This window comes from Callithrix jacchus, chromosome 9 (assembly GCF_049354715.1).
Source record: "Callithrix jacchus isolate 240 chromosome 9, calJac240_pri, whole genome shotgun sequence".
Taxonomy (NCBI): domain Eukaryota; kingdom Metazoa; phylum Chordata; class Mammalia; order Primates; family Cebidae; genus Callithrix; species Callithrix jacchus.
This window is the reverse complement of record NC_133510.1, coordinates 98,085,648-98,098,262: the sequence shown is the minus strand read 5'-3', so window position 1 is coordinate 98,098,262 and position 12,615 is coordinate 98,085,648. Positions and strand designations below refer to the sequence as shown.

Sequence of the window (12,615 nt, the reverse complement as noted above, 5' to 3'; positions counted from 1 at the left end):
TTTTTGCCATTTTAGTAGAGATGAGGTTTCACCATATTGGCCAGGCTGGTCTCGAACTCGTGACCTTGTGATCCGCCCATCTTGGCCTCCCAAAGTGCTGGATTACAGGCATGAGCCACTGTGCCTGGCTGAAACTCTGTCTCTGGAAAAAAGAAAAAAAAGCTCATTGATCTTTAACATGAGAAAGAAGCACTGATGAGAAACTTTCTCATGCCACATCATTTGGGGAATGTTATTGTACTCTTTTTTTTTTTTTTTTTTTAACTGTACTCATGGTAGTTTATAAGCTCTGATATTGTACTCTTTTTAGTGGGAAATAATAACCCGTGGTTAAGGTCTGAGGAGCTGTGGGTTGCTTTTTGTTTGTTTGTTTGTTTGTTTACATTCTATGTCTCTATTTTTTTCCTTCAACTTTTATTCTAAGTTCTGGGGTACATGTGCAGGGTGTGCAGGTTTTTTACATAGGTAAACGTGTGCCATGGTTGTTTGATCAATCCCTCACCACGTATTAAGCCCAGCATGCACTGAGCTGTGGTTTTAGGTTTAGAACCATCAGCCTTCACGAAGGGGCATTCTATATGTTAGGAGATCTCATTCTATCTGAGACCAAAGTGTCAGTGTGGAATGCAGGCGTTAAGAGCCAAGGTGTCCTGGTTTATGCTTCATTGAGAGATTGTTTCTTGGGTGGAGTTGGTCTGGGGAGGCTGTGGAAGGCATGTGAGCTGTCTTATTCAGATTGACATCTGTCTGCTTCAAAATGCTCATCTAACATTTGTGCTCAGGGGCCACATTTTGGGAGATGAGGGGTAGGGGTGTGATTTCAATTACATGAGATGAATTATGTTTAAAATTATAAAATAGTAAAAACCTGAAAAGATAAAAGTTCTGTTCAGTGGTGCAAGTCCTTTTATTTGATCTGAGATCAAATGAAAAAGAAGTAAGAGTTGTAGAACATCACTCCAGCGGGTGCCTGAGGGCAAGTGAGGATTCAAAGCTGCATTTCTTTGTGGAGAGGCACCTCCTAAGGGCTGAGTATCTTTGATGACCCTTGTTTGTATGGGAAGCTTAATGGCTTGTGATGCATCTTTTAAAGGAGAAATGGTGTTGGACAAGCTTAGCTGTTAGTTTCTCAAACCCCTTTGTTGACTGTGGCACACTGTGGAATTCTAAATCTGTGGATTCTTACCTTTGATCATGAATAAATTTGGTGTTGGATTGATTTATCTCTAATTACAGAGCTAGGTATTATCACATATACCGTGTAAGGAATAACAGATACAATTTATCATCCTTATTCAAATAACTATTTATTTAGTACCCACCAAGTGCCAAGAACCTGGGGATAGAGAGGTGAATAAAACAGCGTCCTCGTTTTCATGGGGGAAGACAGAGAAACATTTCATATATTTACAGTAATGATAAATGCAAGGAAGATAATATGAAGCTGTTCTCACAGGGGAATCAAGAGCAATGGAAGGATCAGGTGGCTGTTTTATACAGGAGTTAGGGAAGGCTTCTTTGAGTGAGTGACATTCGAGGAAAGACATAGAAGAGGAGAAAGCATTCCAGGCAGAGGGAACCACAAGTGCAAAAGCCTGTCTGTTTGGAATGTATTGCTTAGTCTGTTCCAAGAACAGCAGTATGGCCACTTTGGCTGGAATGGAATGACTAAAGGGAAGATATTAAGAAATGAGGTAGGAGAAATAGCCAGAGCCCAGATCATGTAGATCTTGTAAGCCCTGGTACACCACACTTCAGCTTTTTGTCTGAATTTATTTGGAAGTCACTGGAAGGTAAGGTAAGGTGTGATCTGATTTAGTTTTTTAACATTTGGAATAATCCCGAACTTTCAGAATGATTACAAACATTTGAGTAACTTCACAGTAAGTTGCCAAATTGATACTTCCTCACTCCTGAATAGTGTGTACTTCCTGCAAACAAGAACATTGTCCTACATAACCACAATATAACCATAAATTTCAGGAAAGTAACAATGATACACTATGTGAGGGAGGCAAAATTTCACCCTTGATGATTTAGGGCTTTTTGGCTGGGCCTGATAATTAAACACATGTTAACAGGAGAAAAGCATACATATGACATGGAGCCCTCATAAGGGAATGAAGACCCAAGATGCAGTTAATGTTGAACACTTAGGTACTGAGTTGGACAAAGAGTAGAATGTTGGGAAAATGTGAGAAGGCAAAGGGACTTGGGCTTGGGTAGGTAATTGGGTATAGAAGTGACTAAGAAGATAAAGAGTTAATTTAACAAAGTTTGTGCATTTTCCTTGACCTCAATTTCCTGTCCTTGATGTAGAATGACAATTTCCTTCTGGTGTAGGGAGGACATCTTTTATGTGGGAGTTTTTCTCCTGCTTTCAGGAAGAAAAAGGTTAGATTATTTTTTTGAGACAGGGTCCTGCTTTGTTGCCCAGGCTGGAGTGCAGTGGTGCAATCTCAGCTCCCTGCAGCCTCGACCTCTTGGGCTCTACTGATCCTCCTACCTCAGCCTCCCAAGTAGCTGGGTTACAGGCATGAGCCACCACGCCTGGCTGTGCTGCTGTTTTCAAGTGCCTTTAATTCAGCATAATCAATATGCCAGAGCTGCATATGTTGGAGCAGCATGTTATGAACTTCAGCCACTCAGGTTTCATCAGTTGTCCCAGCAACGCCCTTTATAGAGAGATCTAATTACACATTTCATATGGATTTCAAATTCTTCAGTCTCCTTCACACTGGATTGCTTCCTCAGCTTTTCCTTGATTTTCATGACGTTGACGCTTTTGGAAAGTACTTGACAGTTATGTTGTTGAAGGTCCCTCAGTGGGTTTGTTGAATGTTTCCTTATGACTAGGTTCAGGCTATGCTTCTGTGACATTCCTGTCACTGAAGCCATGTTTTTCTTGTTGCACTCTATTACATACCAGCTGATTTGTGTTTGTCCTATTATTAATGAAAACCTCTATCACCTGATTAAGGCGTCTGCCAGTTTTCTCCATTCTAAAGTTACTGATTTTCCCTTTGTAATTAATTAGCATTTTGTGGGGCAACACTTTGAGGTTATATAAGTATCCCCTGACTCATCAAAGTTTTAATTCATCATATCTGTATCAACTCCTAATTTAATCAATTGGTTAGAATACATTGCTGTAAACGATTCTTTTATTGTTCAAATTGGGCTCAATTTGACCAGTTGGAACTGGTCAATTCAAGCTGCATTTGGAGGTCTTTGGAGGTTTTTAGTGGGGAGGGGTTCTCAGTTTCTAAAAAATATTTTATTTGATACAGGTCTCAGTGGTGCTTTCACAGCTCACTGCAGCCTCAACCTCCTGAGCTTAAGCCATCCTCCCACCTCAGCCTCCCGAGTAGCTGGGGCTGCAGGTCTGCATCGCCATACCCTGTTGGGTTTTTGTTTTAGGTGATGGGGTCTCACTACATTCCCTGGGTCAAAATTTTATTTTTAATTGATGAATAATAATTGTATATATTTATGGGATACAATATGATGTTTTGATATATGTTTACATTGTGGAATGATTAAATCAATTCAATTAATAAATCCATTACCTCACATACTTCATTTTTTGTGGTAAAAACATTTAAAATTATTTTAGCAATTTACAAATATACAATGGATTTATTTTTTATTATTTATTACAGTCACCATTCTGTGCAATAGAGCACTAAAGCTTATTCCTCCTAATTGGAACTTTGTACTCTGATCAGTATCTCCTCTTTCTTACACTCTTTACTCCTCCTGCCCCTGGTAACTACGATTCTACTCTACTTCTTTTGTTTTTTTTTTTTATTTTTTATTTTTAAAGACAGAGTCTTGTTCTGTCTCCCAGGCCGGAGTGTAATGGCACATTAATAGCTCATTACAACTTCAGTACTCTGTGCTCAAGCGATCTTCCCGCCTCAGCCTCCTGAGTAGCTGGAACTAGCTAATTATTTTTATTTATTTTTATTATTTTTAAAGATTTTTATTTGTTTTTATGTTTTATTTTTTTTGAGACGGAGTATTGCTCGTCACCCAGGCTGGACTGCAGTGTCGTGATCCCAGCTCACTGCAACTTCTGCCTCACAGGTTCAAGCGATTCTCCCGCCTCAGCCTCCCAAGTAGCTAGGACTACAAGTGCACGCCACCATGCCTAGCTAATTTTTAGTAGAGATGGGGTTTCACCATGTTGGCCAGGCTGGTCTCAAACTCCTGATCTCAGGTGATCCACCCGCCTTGGTCTCCCAAAGGCGGGATTACAGGCGTGAACCACCGTGCCCGCCCTGTTTTTATTTTTCATAGAAGTGAGGTCTCACTAAGTTGCCCAGTCTAGTCTCAAATTCCTGAACCCAAGCAATCCTCCTGCCTTGACCTCCCAAAGTGTTGGGATTACAGGTGTGAGCCACTGCACCCAGCCTGATATTTTCTTTTGGAGATTTTTTTTAAATGATCAGTTTCAAATGTACAGTGCAAGGAAGATGGAATGAATTAGAAAAAAACTCATATTTTATTTCCCTATTAACACTAAGCCATATTTTTCAAAATGTGTTTCAAAATGTTTAGCTAGATCACCAATCCCAGTCATTACCTCTGTTTGATTATTCACTAAGAAATTAGTCAGGTGGTAGAAAGCCATTGAGAGACACCATCTAGAGAGAACAGCTACATGGCTACATATAATTTATTAACTTAATAGTTTAGTCCTAATATTTAACAACCTTGTTTAAAAATTACTATTCCCATTGGTTTATAGTGACATTAATATAAATATATAATTTGAAAGTCAACATTCCTTTCACTGTGAACATAAAACTTCTTATAAGATAGTAATGATGGGGGCTGCTGGCCATGTTCAAAGCCTAAAAGACTGGCAGGCTTGGGAAGGTATAAATCATATATATACACTCTCAGTATACTGTTATGTTCCCCATTTTTGCATAGATTCTTGTCTAATAATACAGTCTAAATTATTCCCTTAAATTTGAAAAAACAATGAAGATGAATACATTTTCATCTTCATTTCAAAATAACCCTTTTAAATGAAAAACCATTTCCTCATGTCAGTTAAATTTGTTCAAAAGATGGATTTAAATACTTTCTTCACAACATGTACAGTTTTTTCACTTTTAGTGCCTCATTACAATCAGTCTCACAGTAAGACCTCCAGTGTTTATGAGAAGTGGCATTCAATGGATTATAAGATTGTTAAACCTGTACTTGAATCCTTCTTAAGACACTGAATAGGGCCGGGCGCGGTGGCTCAAGCCTGTAATCCCAGCACTTTGGGAGGCCGAGGCGGGTGGATCACGAGGTCGGCAGATCGAGACCAACCTGGTCAACATGGTGAAACCCCGTCTCTACTTAAAATTACAAAAAAATTAGCTGGGCACAGTGGCGTGTGCCTGTAATCCCAGCTACTCAGGAGGCTGAGGCAGGAGAATTGCCTGAACCCAGGGGGCGGAGGTTGCGGTGAGCCGAGATCGCGCCATTGCACTCCAGCCTGGGTAACAAGAGCGAAACTCCGTCTCAAAAAAAAAAAAAAAAGACACTGAATAATACCAAAGTCCAAAGCAATATATGACCACTTAACACCCTCAGAACCTGTGAATTATTGCAGATAATCTCACATGTGCATATAATTCAAACAGAAACTTTGTAGACAAGGTGTATAAAATAAATACTATAGTATTCCTTCAACTCTATTTAATGCTGCCTAGATGGTTAGATGAAAAGACTAATATTACTGACAGGAAGAGAAACTATTTTAAGAACTGTTTTCTGAGTAGTTAGAATAGTTTTGCCAAACAAAGATAAGCAAGAGCCTATGCCATGCATTGTTCCTGTAGCGTAATATAATTGCTAACATGGGATATAATCAGGAAGCACTTAATACCAATATAAATAGGTATAATCCATCACTAACTCACAGGCTGGTGAAAAGCTTCTCAGCTAAAGTAGTTTGAGAAGAAGGTTAAGGGAAGGAGAAGTGGCAGGCAGGGCAGGTTTCCAGTGCGAACATCATTTATGTGCCTGTAACGGTCCACTGCTACAGAATGGTAAATCCTTTCCAAGTATGCTAGCCTAGAATGTATTTTATGTAGCATAGCAAGATTATGTAATTATTACTAATGCTTCATTTGCATTTATATTTAGATATACACATAAAAATATGCATATTAAAAACTATAAACAGAATTTCACAACACTTTAATCTCATTTTGGGAAAGTTAACAGGTAAAATGGAACAGTATACTACAAAAGTTTCTGGAATATCTAAACTCAGAGGTAAAACCAAAGGAAAACATCACCACCTGTTTAGTATATGGCTTGTGCAAAACCTCAGCCTCACTCGTTTTATTATAGGTGGATTTGTTTGACAAAGATTGTGATCCAGTGATTATTTAGCAGCAGTTTTACAAACTGTAAATTCTTTTTTTAATAGCATTATAAACAGATATAATCTGATTTATTTTTTATTTTTATTTGTTTTTTGAGACAGTCTTCCTCTGTTACCTAGAATGGAGTGCAGTGGTATGATCTCAGTTCACTGCACTCTCTGCTTCCCGGGTTCAAGTGGTTCTCCTGCCTCAGCCTCCCAAGTAGCTGGGACTACAGGCCTGTGCAACTATGCTTGGCTAATTTTTGGTGGTATTCACAGAGACACGGTTTCACCATGTTTCTCAGGCTGGTCTCAAGCTCCTGAGCTCAAATGATCCACCCACCTTGGCCTTCCAAAGGGCTGGAATTACAGATGTGAGCCACTACACCCAGCCATAATCTTATTGAAAATCCATGAATGTCAAACTACAAATATACAGTTTATGAATAACTTAAAAAGAAATTCTCATTTTATTAATAAAAGACAAACGGCTGGGCGCAGTGGCTCATGCCTTTAATCCCAGCACTTTGGGAGGCCAAGGCGGGCAGATCACGAGGTCAAGAGATCGAGCCCATCCTGGCAACATGGTGAAACCCTGTCTCTACTAAAAATATGAAAATTAGCTGGGCGTAGTGGCAGGCACCTGTAGTCCCAGCTGCTCGGGAGGCTGAGGCAGGAGAATTGCTTGAACCCGGGAGGCGGAGGTTGCAGTGAGCTTGAGATCGCACCACTGCACTCCATCCAGCCTGGGGACAGAGCGAGACTGTCTCAAAATAAAATAAAATAAAAGACAAACACAGCTTACCAAAATCTATGCTGAACGAAGAAACTATAATATAGACACATGACTGATATGTCTAAAATGATATATACAGCTCATAATTAATGTCAATCCTGTGATCAGTACATTTTTCTATATAATTCCCTTCATGTTTCACTTGCCCTAGAAACTGAATTCTGAACTTCCTCTTCTAAAATTAGTACACTAAGGTTAACCTTGGACATCAAATTGTACTTAAGCACAAAGTTAGTAAACTGATGACACAAAAATGTTTTGTTTTCTTATTCATCAAAAATTTGCCAGTGATGAAAATAAGCATGTGAAAATATTCTGTAAATCTGTAAAACCTATGGCATGCTGATCCTAGTTTTGCTACCGATGATTCCTTTGTACTAACGCTGATGGGAAAATATTTATTGCTATTCAGAAGACGCAACACCATCAAGTATGTGTCTAGTGTAGTCTATAGCAGGACACTCTTGTTTTATGAGTTGCACAAAGACAAATCCATTGTTCAGTTGCTGTCATTTGAGTACAAGTATCTGGATGGCATTCACTCTGAAGTTTGACATCAGGTCCATTTAGCTCAAGGCAGAATTGCTTTAAATATTCATACTTCATACACTTTCATCTTGGCCTTCACATGGTTCAAGAATTTTGTCAATATTGGAGCAATCTGCTCTTAAGTTCTGTTGAATGTACTGCTGAACCAGGAGTGTACTGTCCATTTTCTCAAGGGATTCATCAGGCCAATTATAGAAATCTTGTACCTTGGTGCCCAGTCTGTTCCACCTCAGCACTGCTGTCCCCTCTACCATGACCATAGGCCAGTGTCAGGGCAGCTGGAGTTGGTACCTCGATATCTCTTCTTCTGTGAATTCAATTTTTTAAGATTCCACATATAAATGGGATTATGCAGTATTTATCTTGCTGTGCCCGGCTAATTTTACTTAGCTTAATGTCTTCCAGGTTCATCCACGATGTCCAAATGACAGAATTTCCCCCTTTTTTAAGGCTGAACAGTATTCCATTGTGTATATATACCACATTTTGTTTATTCATTCATCTGATGATAGACACCTAGATTGCTTCTTCATCTTAGCTTTGTGAATAATGCTTCAGTGAACGTGGGAGTGCACATATCTCTTCAGCATAATTCAGCAATCTTACTTCTGGGTATAATTCCTTTGGATATACACCCAGAAGTGGGATTGCTGAATCATATGGTAATTCTATTTTTAGTTTTCTGAGGAACCTCCATGCTGTTTTCCATAGTGCTACATTAATTTACATTCCCACCAACAATGCACAGGTTCCTTTTTTACCTTTTCTTCTTTCTTTCTTTTTTCTTCCTTCCTACCTTCCTTCCTTCCTTTCTTCTTTCCTTCTTTCCCTCCTTCCCTCCCTTTCTTTCTTTCTCTTTTTTTTTTTTGTTTGTTTTTTGACACAGTCTCCCTCTGTCACCCCAGCCGGAGTGCAATGGCACAATCTCAGCTCACTGCAACCACCACTTCCCGGGTTCAAGTGATTCTCCTGCCTCAGCCTCCCAAGTGGCTGGGATTACAGGCATGAACCACTACACTTAGCTAATTTTTGTATTTTTAGTAGAAACGGGGTTTTACCATGTTGCAGGTTGGTATGGAACTCCAGACCTCAGATGATCTACCCACCTTGGCCTCCCAAAGTGCTAAGATTACAGGTATGAGCAACTGCACCCAGCCACAGATTCCCTTTCCTTCACACCTTTGCCAACACTTGTTATCTTCTCTCTTTTTGATAAGTCATTTTAGCAGATGTGAAGTGATATCTCATTGTGGTGTTAATTTGCATTTCCCTGATGATTAGTGACAATGAGCACTTTTTTCATCTAGCTGTTGGCCATTTATATATCTTCCAAGAAATGTCCAGGTTCTTTGTCTCCACCAACTGCTTTTATTAAAGGTAGAGTCTTGGTATGTTGCCCAGGCTGAAATGCAGTGGTGTGACCATGGGTCACTGCAGCCCTGACCTTCTAGGCTCAAGCAACCCTCCCACCTCAGCCTCCTAAGTTGCTGGAACTACAGCCTGATTAATTAATCACGCCTGATTAATTTTTAAAAATTTTTTGTATAAAAACAGGGCCTCCCTATGTTGCCCAGGCAGGTCTGTAACTCCTGGCTCAAGTGATCCTCCCACCTTGGCCTATCAGAGTGCTAGGATTACAGGCATGAGCCCATGAGCCACCATGCCCAGCCACTTTGCCATTTTTTTAATTGTGTTTTTTTGCTCTTGAGTTTTTTGAATTCCATATTATATATGGATATATGTATTATATGTATTTTGGCTATTAGCATTAGGGGGTCCTTTTGAAAGGTCTTCATCATTCTTGGAGCACCTTTTACTTCCTGACATGAGGTGTTTCAGGTTCATCTTGTCATTTCTCTGTTCCAGGCTTGGAGACAGCCATTTCTCTGAGGAGCCCTGTGTTTGTTTACTTCCTTGTGTTTTAGTGGAGGGTGGTATTAGAAACTAAGATCTGAATGTAAGACTTGCTTGCTCATCGTTATTGGAATGTCAGTGCTCCCAGGCCTTCTCAGTGGACAAGCTAGGGAACATATGTAATGATCGTGTGTCCACACCAGTACCACTGATGGTAGTCCACCAGTACAGGTTACACTGTAGTTTTTTCCCTTTCCACATTTATAGCTGTTTTTTTTCTTAATATAGATATTTGACCAATTCTACTGTGTGTAACTAAGTTTCCATTGCTGCCCTCTCATCCTCTTCCCCCACTGGATTTCCTCCTTACCCCAGTTTGCCTCCAGCACCCCAAACTAACTTGCCACTTCTCCTCTCCCTGTGTGGACAGGCTCTTTTCCCCATGCAGGCTCTGACACATCTTGCCGGATCCCCCCTCACATACCAAGTGCAGATGTCTACTTTCCTTGGCCCCACTAATGGCTTTTGCACTCTGATTTACATTTTTAAAGCATCTCTATGGTTGTTGTGAAGAATAAAGGAAGGGGGGCAAGGCAAGTGTGGAAGCAGACTGATCACTGAAGAAGCTGTTCTATGTCATTGCCTAGGCTGTTGATGGGGCTGGACCAGGGAGCTAGTGATGCAGTTTGTGAGACTTGGGATCATATTAGTTGTCTATTACTGTGGAACAAGTTATCCCAAACTTAGCTTAAGACAGTAAACGTTATCTCACAGCAATTTGAGTGTAGCTTAGCTGGATACCTTGGGCTCAGGGTCTCTCACAAGATTACAATCGAGATCTCATCTGAGGCTGCCATGCTCCCAAGGTTTGACTTGGGAAGGACTCATTGCCACACTTACTCATGTGGCGGTAGACAGACCTCAGAAGATTTGCTTCCAAGCTTACTCAGCAGACCTCTGCACAGGCTACCTCATGACGTGGCATCTGGCTTCCCCACACCAAGTTGGAAAACACAGTCTTTTTAAACCTCATCTAGGAAGTAACATCCCATACTTCAGCATTAGAAGCAAGTCAATCAGTCCATCCACACTTAAGAAGAGAGTATTATACCAGGGTGTGAATACCAGGAGGAGGTGATCACTGGAGGCTCTTTTAGAGGGTGCCAAGTAAGATGGGGTCAGCAGGATTTGCCAATTGACTGGCTTTTGAGAGAAAAAGCAGTCAGGATGACTTCAGGATTTTTTGCCTTAACTACTGGAGGTATAGTCACTGAGCTAGGGAGGAGTGGAGTAGGGGAGCAGGTTTGGAAGAGGTGGTCAAGAGTTCTACCTGGTCTATGTTAAGTATGAGAAGCTTGATAGATGATCACGTGAGAAGGTGAGTAGACAGTTGAAATGTAGCCTGTTGGGTAGGGTGGAGATTGGTGCTGGAAATAGGATTTTGGTTAGACTTAATCTAGTGTAGTATTCAACTTAATTTTATAAATTAAGGGTTGGGAGAATATGACCTTCAGTTAAATGCCTAGCTCTGTTATCCTGGAAACCAGATAAACTTGTATTAACTGTACTGCAACATAAAATCAACCTCTGATTGGGAAATTGCATTTGGATTGAGACGAATTATGAATGCCTGGTGAGTGCTACTGCTCTTAGAACTGGCGTGACCCTGGTGGGAAAGGGAATCCTGAAGCTATGCCTTTGGAGTTATTAGAGACATTGGCTTTGGTGGAGCACAAGGGAGCTCCTGCACCTGCCTGATGTTGCTCTCATCTCCCTCGAGCCTGTGCTGTGTCATCTAGGGAGTTAAAGAAACTAGCTTCTGGATGGCTGGGTGAGCTGTCACTTGCATGAACAACTGCACAGACTCCCAGGGAGAGGAACATCTGACGCTGCCCAGCTGGCAGGCTGTGGTTCCTGTCCTCTGTCCTGAGTTCTCAGGTGTCAAGTATGGCCTATGATAGTCTTATGAGTCTGTTCAGTAGCTGCATAATCTCACCTAGGGGAAGATTTCCCTTAGAGACATTAGTGGTTTTGATAGAATTTTAGTCAGCTTCTCTGTTTCACTTAATGTTCTCTAATTTATGGGAAACATTAGAAATCTTATTTTAAAAATGAGTTCATTTTATCTATGTGGTCTATAGACCTTCACTTTTTTGAATCTGCCAGCTGCCAGTAAAGGCCGCTAGGTCCACCAGTATAAACCAAAGATGGTGGTGCAAACTTCTTGGATGGGCAGTTGAGCTACATACACATGCCTTGAAAATAAGAAATGGGGATTGCCTAGAACCTAACACAAGTCTGCATACAAACTTGATTCATTCAACAAATATTTATTGAGCACCCCTCTATACGTCAGGCCTTGGTAGGTTTATATATTCACAGCAGTGAAGAAACTAGTATGGTCTTCGTTCTCTTGTAGTTTATAGGCACTCAATGAATACTAGTACTAATACTGTGTTAGGATTTAGTGTCTGTTATTTTTGTTACAGTACCTTCATTTTCCTGTATGTTTTATTCTCTTATGAGATCAGCAACAAGATATTAATTTCTTCTTCAGGAATTCATATTAGTTTAATTTGATTGCGTAGAATACTCCAAAAGTATTTAAGTAGATAACAAATAACATTTTATTTTATTTTGAGGCAGGGTCTCACTCTGTCACCCAGGCTGGAGTACGATCTTGGCTTACCACAGCCTCGACCTCCCAGGCTTAAGCCATCCTGCTGCCTCAGCCTCCGGAGTAGCTGGGACTACAGGCATGGGCCACCACACCTGGCTACCTTTGTATTTTTTTTCTAGAGACAGGGTTTTGCCATGTTGCCTAGGCTGGTCTTAAACTCCTGGGGTCAAGCTATCTACCTGCCTTGGCTTCCCAAAGTGCAGACATTACAGGTATGAGCCACTGCGTGCAGCCCAAATACCATTCTATACTTTTCTTTCTTTCTTTCTTTCTTTCTTTCCTTCTTTCTTTCTTTCTTTCTTTCTTTCTTTCTTTCTTTCTTTCTTTCTTTCTTTCTTCTTTCTTTCTTTCTTTCTT

The 12,615-nt window shown here is 40.5% G+C and overlaps 1 protein-coding gene and 1 pseudogene across 1 annotated transcript in view; one reads left to right on the top strand and one right to left on the bottom strand.

Moving 5' to 3' along the window:
• Positions 1 to 12,615, top strand: part of NDUFA12 (NADH:ubiquinone oxidoreductase subunit A12) — a 36,920-nt gene that overhangs the window by 9,985 nt on the left and 14,320 nt on the right. The gene's annotated exons all lie outside the window — the stretch shown is intronic.
• Positions 7,284 to 7,984, bottom strand: LOC100398025 (MOB-like protein phocein pseudogene; annotated as a pseudogene).